The sequence below is a fragment of the Anas platyrhynchos genome, chromosome 1 (genome assembly GCF_047663525.1).
Source record: "Anas platyrhynchos isolate ZD024472 breed Pekin duck chromosome 1, IASCAAS_PekinDuck_T2T, whole genome shotgun sequence".
In the NCBI taxonomy this organism is placed as follows: Eukaryota; Metazoa; Chordata; class Aves; order Anseriformes; family Anatidae; genus Anas; species Anas platyrhynchos.
This window is the reverse complement of record NC_092587.1, coordinates 176,566,377-176,584,151: the sequence shown is the minus strand read 5'-3', so window position 1 is coordinate 176,584,151 and position 17,775 is coordinate 176,566,377. Positions and strand designations below refer to the sequence as shown.

Sequence of the window (17,775 nt, the reverse complement as noted above, 5' to 3'; positions counted from 1 at the left end):
GGAAAGCTGCTTCTGATGCAAGTTAAGGCTTTCTGTTTATTAATTCATAAACCTGACCCTCATGCTAGTTTAGGAGGATTGAAAATTAGTGCTCATGTCCTGCTGTCATCCTCGTGCTCTCTGAAATCAATGAGGAGTTCTCTGCAGATAAGTACAATGCTTTGCCAGAACCCTACAGACCGGGTAAAAGAAACCAACCACAACTAAACAACAACAACAACAACAACAAATCAGTTAGAGCAGTGTAAGCCTGTTCAATGTTAAAGGGAATTTTGTAACCTGCTATCTGCAGCAGAAAAGCTGCTTTTTATTAATCGATCAAATAAAATGTTGAAAATAATTTGAAAAATGACTTGAGGGAGGGAAAACCAGAATTAGGGAATATTAGTAGGAGGCTTATACTGTTTGTGAAATCAGACTAGTTTTAAAGCTTTCATACGCTGTATATAGTGTATGGAAAAATAACGTTCCTTTTTTATCCAGAGAGAAGCTGTGATTTTTATCTCAGTAATTGAAAATAATCTCTGAAGTTGCTTCTTAACTAAACTTGCATGAACTCCTTTTAAATCAGTTGTTATCTTTCAGTGAATTTCTCAATAAATGTTGCTGCCTGTACTTGGATGGCATGATCGTATATAGCAAATAAGGCTGAGCACATTCTATTCATGACTCAAAATGCAGAGCATTTCTAGCTTAACTGTGGTGGCATTTGTCAGTGGTGCTGTCATTAAAGATGGTGGTTTGTATTTGTTATAAATTGTATGTACTTGAATGGCTTAATTCTTGCCATGCAGAAGTCTGACTAGCTATCTACTCAGGATTTCTTTCCCCTTTATTAATCTTTTTTAAGATAAAAAAAAAAAAAAAAAAGCACAACACTTCTGAGTTCTGAATTTCTTTGTTGATATCTGTTTGTCTATCAGCCTTTTTCTAAGATAAAGGCTGTGCTTTTCCTTCATTTCCAAACTTTTTGTTGTGCAACTTGTGATTACTCTTCAGTGGCTTGCATCATTCCCAGTACTTCGGGTTCCTTAAATAAAGCCATGCCTGTGAAAAGGGGGAAAGGAAACACAAAGACATATGGAATTATCTACATTGAGCAATCTGTGTGCAATGCTGTTTGTGAGCAAAGATGAATTTCAGCTGTCTCAGTAAATGCAACTGGGCAAAATTATTTTACGGACTTCTCACTTACCAGGGTTGTTGCCAGTTGAACTCCTCAGTTTCATGAACACTGAGCAATCCCTACAGATGTAACTAATTGGTGATATCTGTCATACGTGTGTTAACATAGACACAAACTTTTCTTTCATTTCCCACTGCATCATGACAAGAGCTAAGTCCAGGTGTACTTATTCCAAATTTTTAGAAGAGATGAAGAAAAACAAATGGATACAACTGGACTGTGCTGTTGAAAATGCTACTAATCAGTTCTCTCAAAAAATGTACAGTGAGTATTTTTATGGAAATACTGATAGAAATGGATTTTTTTTAAGCATCTCCTATGAAGAATTCTCTTTCTCTCTCTCTCTCTCTCTCTCTCTCTTTTATTTTTATTTATTTATTTATTGGCAAAAGGCCTCATTTGATGTCTTTTGAACATAATGAGAGTTTTCCAAGTGACCTTCCAACGTCTGTTTTAAGGCTGCAGAGGCCTACGAAGTGGTAATGCTGAGAGATGTAATTAGCCCTATAAATCTCAGTGGGTCATTAATTCTAAATTCCAGTAATGGAAAGACCAGGATGCATGTAACTGAAACAGAGTGACAAGCATAGTAGGAATATTTATGCAAGCATTGTCTTGTTTTGGTTTGCGTGGTAGTAGAAATTATTTGTAGTTTTGGCTTGGAAACTTGCTGTCTACCTTAACATCAATTCACATGCATCAATGGTGTGTTTCTAGAAGGTTATACATACTTTTTTTTTTGAGGTGGCTGTGTTTTTATTTTATTTTTATTTTATTTTATTATTATTATTTTTTAATCAGGAGGTAATGTAACATGACTTGGAAAATCTCTCTAATACAAATATAAAAGCTTCATCTTCCATCAGTTATCTGTAGTAAAACATATTTCAGAACATCATTGTACCCAACACTGTTGCACTTAATAAAGACGGCAAACGTGTAAATTTTTGTTTGGTCTGGGCAGACTGGATCCCAAAGTGTGCTGGGTTTGTAGCTCTCACACAGGTACACCCCAAATGGGGATGCGTGCTTTGGGGAATGCTATGAAACCACCACCTCTACATGTACTCGGTGAGGATTGCTGTCTAGTGTAAGCCTTGCCATTACTTGCTGTGAATAGAAAGGCTTTTCAGTGCATTCTCTTGAGAGGAGAAATAAAAATATTACTTGACTTTGGCTTAGTGTGAACTTGAGTCTTGTTTCCCTCAGTCAGAAATTATTGTATATATATATATATATATACATATATATATATATATATATATATATATATATTATTTCATGGTTTGAGGTGGAAGTGGTTGTCAAAAAATGACCCCATGGAATGGCATAGCTTTTTACCGTATGTTATTTGGTTGCCTGTTGTATGTCTGGTCTATCCTTTTGCACTTTCTCATGGTATGAATTTTACCCATCTTTGCTTCAGTCCCCTGCTAGGGATTGTTCAGACAAATGATCTTTGCACTGTAACCCCAAGGCCAAAACTATGAATGTATTGCACCGTAGACAGAACACTGGGAGGAAATAGTTAAGATCTCAAGGGGGGAAGAAACACAAAACCACACAAAATCAGACTTAAAAATGAAACAGGCCATTTATGTGGGAAATCTTGAGTATTGGTATTCTCATGTAATCTGAAGTAGAAAGGGAAATGTTTGGTATCCCATAGTATTGTGCTGTAACAACACATTCAGCTTTCTGAAACATGTATTTGTCATCATATCTGCCTCCACTTGTAACTGAAAAGATAGATTTTAAAAGCTTATTGCTTGGTCTCTGCCCTTTCTTTGCAAAAGTGCATACCGCCTTACTAATTCCGAGAGAATTGTTAGGGACTATCCCGGTTAATGTTTGTTGGGCACTTAGCAGCAACGGGGGCTCAGGTGGAAGGAAGAGAAAAGGCAGATTTTGTGTGTGTGTTTTCCTCCATTCCTTAGGCAAAGAATTCAATTTCAGTGTAATCTGTAATTCTCCAGCAAAGCAATGACTTTAACTGCAACAGTATCTGAGGTTTTTTATTTTATTTATTTATTTATTTATTTTGACCAGTGGATGCCATCAGCCTTCTACTGTATGCGAAATAGTTGTGTTTTTTTTTCTTTTTCTAATCTAACTGTAATCTTGTATTGGGGTCTATAACAAACATCAGTGTTAATGAACAAAATAATAAGTGATTTACACAAATTGCATAAGTTACAGCATGGCCCAAGGGTGGTATAAAGGGATCTGAAGTAGGTTAACTGACCACTTGTGAATTTATGCTGTAGGGAGCTGTATATGTGCTTTGATTACCTTCTGAAAGAAGAAAAAATATGTCAGGACCTGGGCCAGAGAGAATAAAAGTATTGGGATCTTCTCTGTATTAAGTGAACCATCATGCCGTTCTTTGCAAAGAGTGATCAAATTCAGAATAACAGGGGACAACTCCGGTGTGATTGCAAAACAGATTGATCTTTGAGGAGCTCAAAGGAACTCCCAGCTGCTCTGAGAGTTCCACCAAATATTTCTGAATAAAAGGTCTTAAGACATTTGCTCTATGTATCTAACTGGAACAGATTTGTAGTTTGTAGGTAGTACTTAATTTCACATGGTGCCATTTTTTTGTTTGTTTTTGTTTTTGTTTTTGTTTTGTGCAAGTTTGGCTGCTGTCTCAGAATCTAGAATAAATAGGATTTTCCCTGAAAAGAAGCTTGTTTGGGGATAGCGAAGCTGTCTTTGTTTAGCTTTGTTTTTCTGCAACAGGATATGCCACAGAACTCTTTTATTTTTTTCATCTTTGAAAGGTATGGTAGCATGGGAGTTACTGTTGGAAAATATTCTTTATTTTTCTACATTTGAGCTTCCATTTCAGGAAGAACATGATCAGGACAAGAACATTTGCAGTATCACCACACTCCCTTGGGTTGTCGTTACAGTGACAGGAAGGAGATGTATAGTGAAACTTCACTTCAACACGCCGTATGTAGTATCATTCCCTTAAATGATATGAATTGGGGAATTATCCCAGTGGATATCTGTTATGATCCTTTTCTCTGGAAAGGTCATTCTTAATTGCTGTTTATTGTTTTGGTGAGGATTTGTTCAAATATATCATGAGTATTCATTTTCCTCAGCCTTGTGTCTAGGGGGCTTGGGCTTAAAAGTAACGACAAAAAGAGTGCACAGTAGAAAAGAACTGTTTGCACCATGACAATTTTCAGTATTTCAAGCAAAGGAGGGAAAGAAGTCAATTTTCATATTCTTTTTCCCAACTTCAGCTCTTTAATTCATGCTTCAAAATCTCTATTTCCTCCCTTCTATTTGCCCTGTGGAGGTTATGGACAAGAGGAACTTCCACTTAGTGAAAGCTGAGGAAATCTTGATATCATCCATAAGAACTTTGCAGTCCAAATGCTTCCCTCTGTTCTTTTGTTCTGTTTAAAATTTTTGTTGTCAGTTTGTTTGAGTGTTTTGACTGAATCTTCAATGTTCTTTACATCAAAAACGATGGTGTTCCTTTCTGCAAGCTCTTAGAAAAAACATTGGAGGGGACTAAAAAAATACGTTGATGGTATTTTAACACTGCTGCGATGTTGTCATAAGAGTATCATTCTGACTAGGTTTTGATTTCCAATCTCATTTGGTTTCCTGTACAAAGTGGTATGTCATATACATATCACAGACGATTATTGCGCCTCAATGCAGGGAAATTTCATTTCAGAAAGAAGGGTGGCTCTTGCTGTGTCATCTGATAGGAATTTTAGGCCAATTTAAAGTAAGGCGTAAGAAATTCCCTCATAAAGAACAACATACTTGGCTTAATTTTATGTCACAATACTTCAGTGTAATGACATGGGAATTGTATGGAAAATTGAAATTGGCACTAGGTCTCCTTATCTGGGGAGGTTAAGTAAGAACTGAAAGGAAGACATGCCCTGGTTGTATTCGATTTCCAGGTTGGATTAGAACTACTGAATGATGAGTTAGGCAAAATCTTTTTCTGTGTAGAGAAGCTGGAGATCTGTTGATGAAATTACTAGTTCACTCCTGATGTTTCACCAAGTTTCTGTATTTATTTGGCCATTAACTGTTCAATGCATCATCTTTGATGGAAATATCCAAGAATGAATTTTATGTTACAAGAAATGGAGTGGTTGTGCTGGTAGATCACTTTCCTGTTGATATAATCACATGCCAAGAACACAAGCCTTTTTCATTTCAGAGTTGCTGATGTCTGGATTCACTGATGGACTCATTTGATTTTCAAAAGCTCCTTGAGCAAGGAGTCAGAGTTGGTTTGGAAATTGTTGTATTTATGGAATCTCAGTGTGCAGTTTATGAATTCTGGCTCAGTTGCTTTCTCACAGGATGCCTCGGGCGATAACGCTGTTGGGGCTCAGAGCAAGAGTGATAGATGACCATTAGCCTCGATGGCACCCGCTGAAGTGGGAATAACTGGCACTGAAGTCTTAGGAAAAGAGGCTTCAGCCAAGTTACTCTGCAGGGAAAGCAGTGGAAACATTCACTATTTTTCCAGAAGCAGAACAAAGGAAGTTTATAAATGAGACCCTGGGGAGCTTGCTGAGCTTCAGAAGCTTGGCTGACTTTTGTAGGGAATAATGCTTTGCTTGACTGTCTGGCCTAAGAGGAAGGAAGTACTCTAAGTGGGTGATAAGGCAACAGCACGTGATTCAGTAGAGGAGTCCTGTTGGGAGAAAAGGAACCCGTATTCCTGTTAGTGTTCTGGCTTTAGTTGAAACATACTGTAGGAAAAGGAAGCACAGAAGTATAAAGTCTAGGTAAGGTAAAACTGATTGAGTTGGCTCTAGGCTATAAATCATGAGTGCCTGCAGAAGTGTGACCCTGGGAAAGACTGATTTAACTGTCATGGGATCTTTAGTATCCACTTGCATCTGTGATTCATATTTCTTTGAAGAGGTAAAGGAGAGGAGGACTGTCCCAAAACCATGTGCCACACAAACCAGGTGAAGAGCTAACACTGCCTACCAAAGGGTGCTTAGGGACATCCTCACTGAATGTGTTGAGACCTGAGTGCACTCAGTTCCTGACTGTCTAGCTGCGAAACTGCATGAGCTTATTGAAAATGTATGAAAAAAAAATGTGTTGTCCAATTCAGATCAATTCCAATAAGCAAAGGTAGGGAATTTTACTGTAAATTTTGTCTTTAATGACACAGATTGAGAATCAATGCTCGTATTACCTAGTTCTGAATACCTGCTTCACCAAGAATGAGAATAAGCACTTTATGGCTAACCCGAGGATATTTGAACCTCCAAAAATATTTGTGTTTGTCATATACTAAATGTAAATCTCAAACAAGTGGTCTACAGACCCTGTTAGTTTCTGCTGTGGCTTGGAGATCTGTAATCCTTTTTTAAGTGTGCATTTGTCAACAAGTAAGGCTTCCTGTACTGTAGAATCCATCAGTCATCCACTTGTCTATCTGTAGTGTTCAGCAGAGCCAACAGGGCATGAAAACTAGGCTGCCATTTCTTGGAACTAGTGGAGATAGCAAAAGAGACAGTGTATTTACTGAGCCTCTGTATGTGTGTGAGGATGTCATCCTTTCTTCTTTTTATTTTTTTAAAGCTGTCTTGTGTGCCAGTTTCTAAGATGTCTAGTAAACTACATGACCAAAACAGTTATGCGTCCTAGATAATGTTCATCTCTTTGATGTTGCTGAGAAAATAAGGAGGTAGTTTGGATCTTCTGGAAGCATAACCTGAATTCATCCCAGCTAACACGTGAAGTGTTTAAGAAAGATGCATTTTTTTTAGAAGTCACCCTAGTTTCCTTTGTATGGAGAGAGACAGATTCCTTTCTAGGTCTATATCTATAGGCATAGATTTCAATCTTAGCGTGGGTGACATCTTGACTACACAAACAGTCTGGGATAGTTATGTACTCAATTCGTGTCCTTTAGCTGAGATCAACAATTTAAGTGGAATATCTTTTTGATACTGTGAGAATGGCGAACAGCACCTTCTTTTCAGCCTTTCATCACCAACTGTATGCCGTTGTGGAATAATTTGAAAATAGGTGGCATACTTGGACAAATGAGGTAGCAAATGATCAGCATCTAGGAGGTTCAGCTATCTTAACTTAGAGTGCAGAACATTGCCTCTGGGATACATCTTATGTGGATGTTTAGGATTGAATTTGAAGGCAATTTTCACAGAGTCAGAAGTGAGTGAGTGCTCTTTCTACCATGTACTTTGATAGCAGTTTCTGCTGTCCTACTTGCAAGTAGAGGAGAACATTTCTGGAAATGGGGCTCATCTCTTCCATTGATCTGGGAAGAGTGTAGAAATCTGAAAGGGACATTTCAGAGCTGGTGCTGGCAACCTGTCCTGGACTCAGCTCACTCAGGTAAGGTCCAGGCCCCAGGAAGGATGGACTGGGACACCAGTTTTCTCTGGGATCAGAGAGTAACCAGGATCAGGCTTGGATTGTGCCTGAAGGTGGGCGCTAAAGGAGCTTCCTCTTAACTCCAAGAAGGCAGATTATTCCTTAATTGCTTTATCTGTGTAATTTTTTGTTTTGTTTGTTTGTTTCTGTCAGTGGGATATTGGTCTAGTCCCAGACAGCAATTCTCATGAATTTGAAAATCTCTTTAGGAATCAGTATTAAGAAATGAAATGTTAAGCTCTATTCCAAAGTAAAATGATTGCTAGAAAGCTTTTTCTGTTTTCCCCTCCCATAAATCTCACTGTAAAGAAGTCACTATTTTTTAATGGTTGGGGCTTATAATTTTGTTTGATCCACTGTAGATAGCAGGATGATGTCTGGCAGGGATGAGCATCCCAAGATGCTGACACACTGTATTTCCTTGCTGGTTCAGCCCCAGCAAGAGTAGTTGCTGCCTTTAGGTAGGTTCAAGGGGAGCTATTTATATCATTAAGCCCTTTCTATAGGAAATTTAACAGGAACGGTATGAGTCAAAACTAGCATAATACCTTCATAATTCCATAATGGCACTAAGAGGTATATGCATTAGTAGTGTTCTTGCTAGCTCACCTTATTTTCAATGTCTTTATTAGGTCTGAAAACTTTAATGTGTGCTTGTTCCAGTCTGTGTTCTGAGCCCCCCACATCTATCATGTTCCGTGGAGGCTGTTAAAGCTTTACTTAGTTCCCAATATCATTCTCCATGTTATAATAACTTACTTTTTTGGCTGAGGGCACTTCTGAGAACTAATCTGTGATGCGTTTACTTTGGCTAAAGGAGTTGAAATGCTTTAAAGAAAAAAAATTAAAAGCTCCCCAAACATTTCTGCATTTTTCTTTCCTGCTCATATTATGCTAATCTGATTGTTTTTAATGTGAGGGCTTCTTTTGCCCTGGGTCCTATGTAATCTGCAGTGTCATAAAAGGTATAGCACTTTACAGCTAAGTAATGTAGACTGCCTCGTAACTTAGAAAATCTGAGGTTCTCAGTTGGAGTACTGTACTGCATATTCATATAAACATTTTTTCTCTTTCTTGAAATGTAAAAAGTCACCGTATTTGATGTGTAGGAGCTCCTACCAAGATGTCTAACTAAGAGGGTGTTTAAGCAAGCAGAAGCTCAAGAAGCACTACAAAATCTATTTGCATATCCGAAATTTCTTATGTTGGTTACTACCTTCAGGTAAACTAGCTATGTACCATTAGAATTAATTGTCCCATCTCTGCTTTCTCTTTCTGGGACAAATTGATTAAGAAGTGGCAGTGAGATACTGTCAGTATTGGGGAAGATTCATTTCTTTGTTCTGTGTTAGTTGAGTTCACGTGTGTGTGCAGTGCAAGAGTAGATACTGTTCCAGCCTATTTGTGGACTTCTCTTAGAAAAGATGTTCACACTAATTCAAGGCGTGATACAGATCTGGCATTGAATGTGTTTGAAAAATTCCTGCATGGGTACCTGGAACTATATTTAAGTAGCCCTATTTCTCTCTGCTCCCGGGTTCCTTCAGAGGAAATCCTGGTGAGTGAGGCCAGTAATAATACCTTCAGGCTTTGTAGTGAGCAGTTGCCCACGTGCATTTTGTGTGTAGACAAAGGTGGTGAAGGAGAGCACAGCTTGGGATTCATTGATGCTGTGGTGCTGATGATATGCAGGCCTGCTGCCTTAGTGTTGGACCCAGCTGGTAATTTCCTAATGTTTGGCTGCGGCCTGGTCTTGGATGAAAGGGAGCTGGCTGTAGCTCTGGCCAGATAATTTGGAGATGCTAATGGCTCGTTTGTTAAAACAAGTAGAGGGCTTGGCAGAGAGAGAGGGAGTTTCTTTCTATCTCATCTCACCCCCCCTCCAGTTCCCAACTTTGGCACTGATCAGCAAGAGGGCGACCAGTTTAGGGGTGCTTGCTCTGTGGAGTCCTCAAGGACACCACTTGTGAATGCCTGTTTCTGTCAGTGTTTTGCATGACTACAACTGTTTATTGTGGACAAGGATCTTACTACAGTTGTACACATTTCTATTTGTTACAGCCTGGCTTGTTGCAGCGGCTTGCCCACAAGTATATCTTTGCAAACCACTTAAGAAAAGGGAGAGAAATAAATGTCAGCTGTTGTAGGCTGCTGACTGCCAGTTCCTGATTTGGACTGGCTGGCATGTCTGCGATTAAAGGCGAACTCTAGATTTCTCTTCTCTGCTGGCCTAGATTCAAGGGACTTTACATAGACTAGTGTAGCTTTGCACGTGGTTTATGGCCAGAACTCAGGCTACTGCTTCTTTATGTGCATTTGCAACGCTTGAGGTCTGTCTGTATGTTTATCTTTAGCATGTTAGTCTAGACAGCATGCACACCAGTCTCTGCTTTAGAGCCCTTCTCTCTGCACTCCCTGTGCAGAAACCATTGTCCACTCATCCATTGTTTCCTTGCTCAGAGGTCAGCTGGGCAAGGAAGTGAACTTTCTAATTAAGGGATTGTGGCTTCAGGTATGGCAAGGCCTTTGCAAAATCCTGCATTTCCTCTTAAAGAAGGGAATGTTACACTCAGAGTTTCTGGCTGTCTTCAGTAGAAGTGCCACAGTCCAACAGCTTGAGGTTAGGTATTGTAGGCTGTTTTATTAGCCACTTTTTATCGGTTTTAATCGACATTGCTTTTAGTGCTGTGTGAAGACAATTTCTTAGAGGATAGTCAGACCTGAGCTCACTATAGTTATGGAAGAATTTTAAAGCATGCAACACAAATGTGACTTTTTAATATTATATATATATTACCCACTCCATATCCACTAGTTCCCATTTGGAGACATATGGCTGCATGTTTTATGAGCTGTACCTTCCATTGTCAGAGGCAAGTAGGAAACATTACAGCAGTTCAGTGGAGAAGTGACAGTGGAATGGATCTCTGTGATCACACCTGCGTCTGAGTGAAGTAGGTGAAATGCTGCCAGGTAGTAATGACGAAAAGATATTTTTGGCCACCATTCACAAGTGAAGTGTCAAAGAGTAGAAATATGAATTTGAACATGCACTGAGAGGCACAGGAATTCATTTAAAGTGCTGCAAACTTAGGTAAAGTGTGCCCATTGACAGCTCTTGCTGTCTTGGATTCAGCCTGGAATGAACACTTCTGACTGCTAGAAAATATATAGGAAATGGACCTTGAGGAGGTCTTTCATGTTTGTGTACGGAATATACTTACATGGTATTTAATTAGTTTTAGGAGAAGATTATATGATACTCATTGTACTTGATATTTCAAAAGATTCTCTAGTGAAATGCAATTAGATGATGATGATTATTATTATTTTAATGAACGTTTTCTTTTGAATTAACAAAGTGCTGTCTTATAAGCATCATGTGGGTTTGGTCACTTAGTAGGGATGGTAAAATCCTTTGATATATCTTTTAGCTGGCAATTTGCAAGTTTTTTCATTTACAATATATATGCATCATAAAGGGATCAAAATAAACTGTAACTGAAATAATTTTGTTTCCAGAGGGATTCTTTCCTCATTTATTTTTATGCATTTACTATTTCATATGCCCTTAACTAAACTGTTTCATTGTTATAGTTTGTGTGCCTTTTTAGTGGTGCATTTGTTCTTGTTGCTGTTTGGGCTTTGTCATTTCACTTAACACTTTTTCCTGAGATGTCAAAACATTGAATAAATATAGAAGAGATTTGCTGTACATCAATTTTGATTATCCTGAGAATACTACACAGTTTAAGTCTATAAACACATGCATGGATATTTTAAGCACAGAAGCAGTTCAGCTGAACTTGATGAGTCTGTTTTCAAAGTTAGGGGAATGATTCCATCTAGAGCATGGCTTACTAAGGTAGGAGTGTATGTGTATTTTCTTTTAATCAATCTGTGAGGAAAAAAGTCAGAAGGAAGCAAGGTTTTCTTGTGGCATGAAATTGACAGCTTGCTGCGTTGTCCATTTTACAGCAGATGCCCCTTTTATCCATGCATTTTAGCTGATGGAGCAGCAGGACAGCAACAAAATCTTGCTGCTTAAAATTTGATTGCTCATCTTTAGCAATCAACTCTTTTGGTTAGTAAATCACAGTAGCTAATAAGAAGTTTTAATATATGATACTATATTTTAATAGCTCTCTGATATAACTATTAAATTATAATATCGCTCATTAAACTTACTTACTAATTGCTGCAATTTTTTTTTTTTTTGAAACGGTGATTCACCACCTTTGTCCCTAGAGAAGCTTTATTAATTTCAATAGAGAATTGTTAAGTGAAGTTGCTTCCATTTTACAAATGGGTTGGAGATCTTTTTAGTAGGGGTCCTTTTTATTTCTGGAAGCAATGGCATTAAAGAATAGTTGGGTTGATCGTGGAAGGAGGAGAAGAAACAAAATAGTAATGCTGAAAATCAAAGTGAATATGATAGAGGTCAGGGAATTAAAATGTCTATATGTGAGGGGGGGGGTAAGGGAGGGGAAGGCGGGAACACCATGATGAAGAAGGAAGAGAAATAAAATAAAATAAACCAAGCCACTTTGTTTTGTCCTTGTATTTATCCCAAGTCCTAAGTAATGTCTGAAAAAACAATGTTTCCCACTTGCTGGAATTTGGGACACTTTTGTTTTTAAGTCTGATTTTTCTCCCAATTAAAAAACAGACAAACAAACAAAACAACAACAACAACAGTTTATCAAGGATTTTTTTTTCTTCTACAGTATTTCCACTCCTGAACTGCATGCTCATTCAGGGGAAGATCTGTTTCTTGAAATACAATAAGTATCTCTTGCTGGAAAAGTGAAAATGATGCACCTGGCATTATGGATTTAAACTGAGATTAGCCACATTGAGCTGAGCAGAGGTTTTGTACCCCGTTAAAACCCCAAGCACTTACCTTGTTTAGGGGAGATGACAAGCGTTTTAATTAAGGAGGCACTAGTAAAAATCAGTATGTTTTTAGCACTATAAAAGTGCTAAAGATGTTATAGCCTCCAAGCAACATCAACCAGATGAGAAGATCTTCGTGTCTTGGTAAGGCAGAGTTCCTCTGGTTCTGCTTCGAGGAACAGAGTGATCCTGATAGCCAGCAGGAACACAATAAAAAGAGGCACTTCTGAAGTAAGCTTCATGCATGATAATGCATTATGACTATATGGAGAAGACTAACAACATCTAGTTTCATATACACAGTGATAGTGGTTTTTTTGCATGGATAGAAACTACAACACTTCTAATTGTTGTTTCAGTTGGCTTTGTTTCTGGGTCCTTGCTGCTCTTCCCACCCTCTAGGTCCTCAAAGTGACACATCCATGCAAGGTAATTTCAGCATAGTGGCATTTGTTGACTTGCCAGTTTCAGATCCTCTCCATGAAAGAACCATGGTGGCTTTATCTTTTAATCTCATTTTGCATCCCATCCTCTACCTGCTGAGAGACCTGTCCCTCCTATTTTACAAGGTCAGGCTAGTGGTAACACAGTTGCATAATTTCCCTTCAAATTAAACGGAGCGTGATAAAAACATAATTTTGAATCATCAAGTAAGGGGAAAAAGCAGAGCAAATTTGATCATCAGACTTAATATTTTGTGGGGGACATTTTCCAGAATTAGATGTTTAAAAAAATTGCCTTGAGATAATAAGGCATATTGCTAACTAGCAGTAATTATACTTCTGGCATAAATCCAGCACGAATGTAGCAAGGTACAGGAACTTTCTCTAAGAAACCTGCATTCAGCTATAATGCTTTCATAATCTCTGAGGAAGTAAATTGATAGGTACATAACCTGGTCTGTTTGGTAACTTCCTTGAATCAGTTTGTTGTTTCCTCATAGAATGTACTGCCTGAGGACTGTCTTAAAAGTATGCAAGCTATTACCTACCTGTCACTAACAACCTAGTATTAAAATGGACTGTATGCAGCAGAAATGTAGGGTGGGCCATGTGTTAGGATCTCCATGTGTATCCTAACATGGAGACACTGAAAAGTCTTCCAGCGCTGTTTAGAAAAGCAGTGCTTTATCAGTGTTGCCACAAAGCCTGGAATCAGTACAGCAGCTATTTGCCCTTTTCCTCAGCCTTTACACTAAACATCCTGTGTACACAGGGGAAAGAACATTATCAACTGTAAAATGTGTGACATATCTCTGGGACAAGTAGAGAAGCTCCAAAGATTAAATGTTTAGTGGCCTCTTGGTGGCATTACAGGGGGACGATGAAGACAGAGGAAAGGAAAGAAATCCTTCCACGAAGAGGCAGAAGGACAGAGAAGGTGCCCTTGCGGAGACAGCAAATAACAGAGTCAACAAGGAACAGTAACTAAAAGGCAGCAGCGTACAGAATCAGATTTTGGAGTTGTGCAGAGAAGTACTAGTGGTGAGTACATGAGTGCAATGCAGCACCAGGATAATCAAGTCCTGTAGTCTTCACAAAGCAATTTTTATAACAAGTCAATCACTGCTAAGGTTTTCAGCAGATGTGCGCCACTTTCAACATTTGATGCCCTGAGCTGGTAATGATCGTAAATTCAAAGACTTAAACTTCTGCAATTAATAATGATGGCTCCTGACAGTACAGTTCATCACCCGAAGGAAAAGACAGCAATCAAAAATCTCACACTCACAGATACTTGTGATCAAACAGCACAAACATGAGCAACATTTTAAAATGTGGTACTGTATATACGTGGAATAAAGTTTGAACTATTCTGTGATGTGGTTAGTTACTGCAGGAAAAATCTGCACTTATTTACTTGTGTGGTAAGTGGCTCTATTACTCATGCTGTTTCTTCAGTGAGTGTTTCTTCAGTGAGTTATTTTTGACTAAAGTGTCACAGTTTCACAAAATGACCCATCAACTTATAATAAAATGCCCTTTTAGTAAGTTACTGCTGAAAGCATACGGAGAGAAAGTAATGAAAACCCAACAGGCTTCATATTACAAGTTTTCATTTCCATTCTTTCAGTCTGTTGCAAAGTTTATAGACAGCATCCATAATGCTGTGGCCCTGATGATTTGCTTAGGAAGGTGCCTTTGCTGTACTTAACATTTTAATGCAGTATCTTGGATTTCTATATCCTACTTCATTAATAAGCTTGAAAAATACCGCTATTGTAAATTAGTTATGGGTCAGCAGCTGCTAATTTTACAAAGCTGCACCATTTCCTTCTCAGCTTTGCAGACATGCTCATACATCATTCTGTAGCTGCCCAGGATAGATGTAAATATCAGCTAGAATCCTGAACGTTTATTTTCTTGTATCCAGAAGCCTAGTCAATGGTTCCACTAAAAATTGGGAGGATAATTTAAGTATTCTAAAATTGAGGGGTTGTATGTATGTAGTGTGTGCATTGCATGTATTACTCATCTCCATTGTTTACCTCTCAGCCTTCTGCATACCGTCTCCATGTACAGATGCTGAGGGGGAAATGAAATGCAAACTTTATTGTTTTCAACCATCAGCTTTGGTTTCCTCAACCTGCAAACAGCAGCTTCCTGAAAGAGGCTGTGCCAAGGAAAGTTCATCTAGTCCTCTTCTTGTGCTCTTTTGCCTGGAGGAGCTAAAAAACCTTGTGGCTTTTGCCACACTGGTTACAAATGGAATAGGTTAGTGAATTCTGGAGGAGATGAACATAGTATTTCCCATGTGCTAGTTGGGTTAGGTTGGGAAATGTCATTGTGATCCACAAAGAGAAAGAAAAGCTTTCCATGAACAGTTAGGAAAGAATCTGGGGAATTATCTAGTTTGGCCACTATGGGTTCAGTGTGATGTGTGAATCCAGCTACTTAGAAATGGTTCTTCTACCCCAGCTAGAGCATGAGAAGGAAGGATAAGGGGAGAGCAAGCCTAGCTGACCTTGCTAGGTCAGGACCTTGCCTTCTGAATCTGAGATTCCTGAGGCTTACCTGCATGTTGCTTTACTAAAGATATCTCATGCTCTTGCATGTCCTTGTAATGTAGGTAAGGATTTTTTTTTTTTCTTCTGCTATTTTCTGGGAAGATCTGCTTTTATGGGAAGCTAAAGGAATTAATAAGATCATGTTTCTTTTTTATTTATGGGCTTGGTATGACTTGGAGCTCATTTCAGCAAACACATAGGCATATTGCTGGATCTAGACACTCTCAATGAGATACATCAGGCTTCGAAGTACCTCAAGTGTATTTGCCAAGATTCTATTAGAGATTTTAGCCCATTTTTAAACACATAACCTTTTGGTGTGAATGAATTTCACATGCAACTGCACGTTAGCAAATTTCTCAGCCAAGGGCTGACTATTTTCATGATGTCTCAGAAGCGTGGGTTTACTAAAGGCCTTGAGTAGAACAACCTGATGCTTGCGTAGTTTGGCTGGCAGGAGGCACAGACAGTGTTGCTTCCACAAACATTTCTTCCTTCTTATAATGATGATATCTCCAGTCCTCATTGGTAGGCTTTCCGTCCCTTTTTTAGATAATGGTTATTCTGTACAGGAACAGTCCTGTCCTTAAAATGGAGAATAAGGAGTCTTGAGAGTACCAAAACTGAATTGTTGGGTCCCAGAAAAAAGTAACTAGCACTGTAGCTTTGACTAAATTCAGAAAAGGAAAGCAAAGAGTTAAAGTTGAAAACTGGGTCTTATAATTAGCTATTCAGATCATTTTGTTGTTGTCTATTACATTAGTGTCCAAAAATACATGTGATTGTATATATTATGCATGCTATAGTCCTTAGGCACAATAGGGTTAGTTGAGGACAGTGTCAGATGTACTATTTGTCAGTACCTTTGATTTGCCTGGTTGCATGCTGCTGTGAATTTGTGTTGAACTATTAATACTTGAATGTAGATTTTTCTCTGACTCAATTACTTCTTTAAAAAATAGAAATCTTGGCATGCTTTATTTTCCTGTCATTTTCAATAGCTAAAATGTCTGCTGTTAAATGCAGTTTGTCTCCTCTGGTTTTGATTCTTCTTTAAAGAAAACAGTTAGCATGTTGAAATGAATGGTCTAAATTCAAGTATTTGCTACTTTTTTGAAAATGCTGGTAATGTGTGTTATTAATTACATTGCTATTGTATGTTAAATATATATATATATATATATATATATATTTCTGTTCAGTAGCTCTACCTTCTGTTGTGTAGCTGTTTCATAAAGGTCATCTCTTTACCAGACAATAATCTTAAATGTCATGCTTTCCAATATGTTTAACCACTTCATATCTTGATATATACTTGGTGGAGCAGAGCACTTTGCTAAATGAGTTTCGGAGATTGGCAAAGTAATTTAATTCAAAATAAATTGAACTTCAATATTCCTCTTCTTGTGCCTGCACCTTGCTACTTTGATATCATCAACCAATTTTGAGAAGACACATAGTTGATCTCTATTTGTTTTCTGTTTATAAATGTGGCTGGTGTACTTTATACCAAAACTGTGCTTAACACGATGACAATGATTTAACAAAAAGAAACACTTCATGCCTGAAAGCCATTTGCCTTCTGGCATTCTCTTGGGATTAAGCAAGTGAAAAAACTACCTGCATGTTTTTGTGGGTCTGTAAATGCTGAGGATTCACCTATCTGACCAGCGGCACTTATTTGTGGTGGTTGTGTGTTTTTGGAGCAGTATTTTGAATATTTCATTGTAGTTCATTTCAGCATGCACGTGTTATGTGTAGGCATGCAGCACACACCATGACAGAATGTCAGAATGTGGCTTGTAACCTCTACAACATTAAAGGCTTTTAGTGCAAGATTTAGTCTAGCATTTCTAATATTCATGTTTTGCGCTGGATTTTCTCAAGGGAAAACAGAAAACTGCAAGCATTTTGTTCCTATTCTCACTTTTTTTCACTTCCATTATTGTTCCACACTATTTGCATTTCCCTTGGATGTTTGCCATTTTGCAGCCTTCTTCTCCCTTCTCAGAACGTATAGAATAGGGGCTTAGAAGGAACAAGGAGAGATGGGAAACCTTCCTAGTATGCTGTAGAGGGAGAATTTGGTTCATGAAGCAGAGAGTTACACTGTCTTACACAACCAATTAAGTGTATGCTGTCTTTTACTTTGCATGCATGCCCTTGCAGTTCAGTGTAATTTATGTTGGTAGTGTATGCAGTTCTTGCTTAGTGACCTGGGCTCAAACTGTGACACGTTCAGTGCAGCCTGACAGTGAGAGAACATCCACCTATATCC

At 38.3% G+C, this 17,775-nt stretch overlaps 1 protein-coding gene across 7 annotated transcripts in view; it reads left to right on the top strand.

Annotated features, from left to right (window-relative positions):
• ENOX1 (ecto-NOX disulfide-thiol exchanger 1) overlaps positions 1-17,775 on the top strand; it is a 365,235-nt gene that overhangs the window by 17,496 nt on the left and 329,964 nt on the right. Inside the window, exon 2 of one of the 7 annotated variants that reach the window (XM_027472187.3) lies at positions 13,807-13,974. The exons of 5 other annotated variants lie outside the window; for them this stretch is intronic. The gene's annotated coding sequence lies outside the window, so the exon portion shown is untranslated. Of the gene's footprint in view, positions 1-4,083; positions 4,145-13,806; positions 13,975-17,775 lie in introns of those variants that run through there. One more of the 7 variants, XM_072032533.1, reaches the window with a different exon arrangement.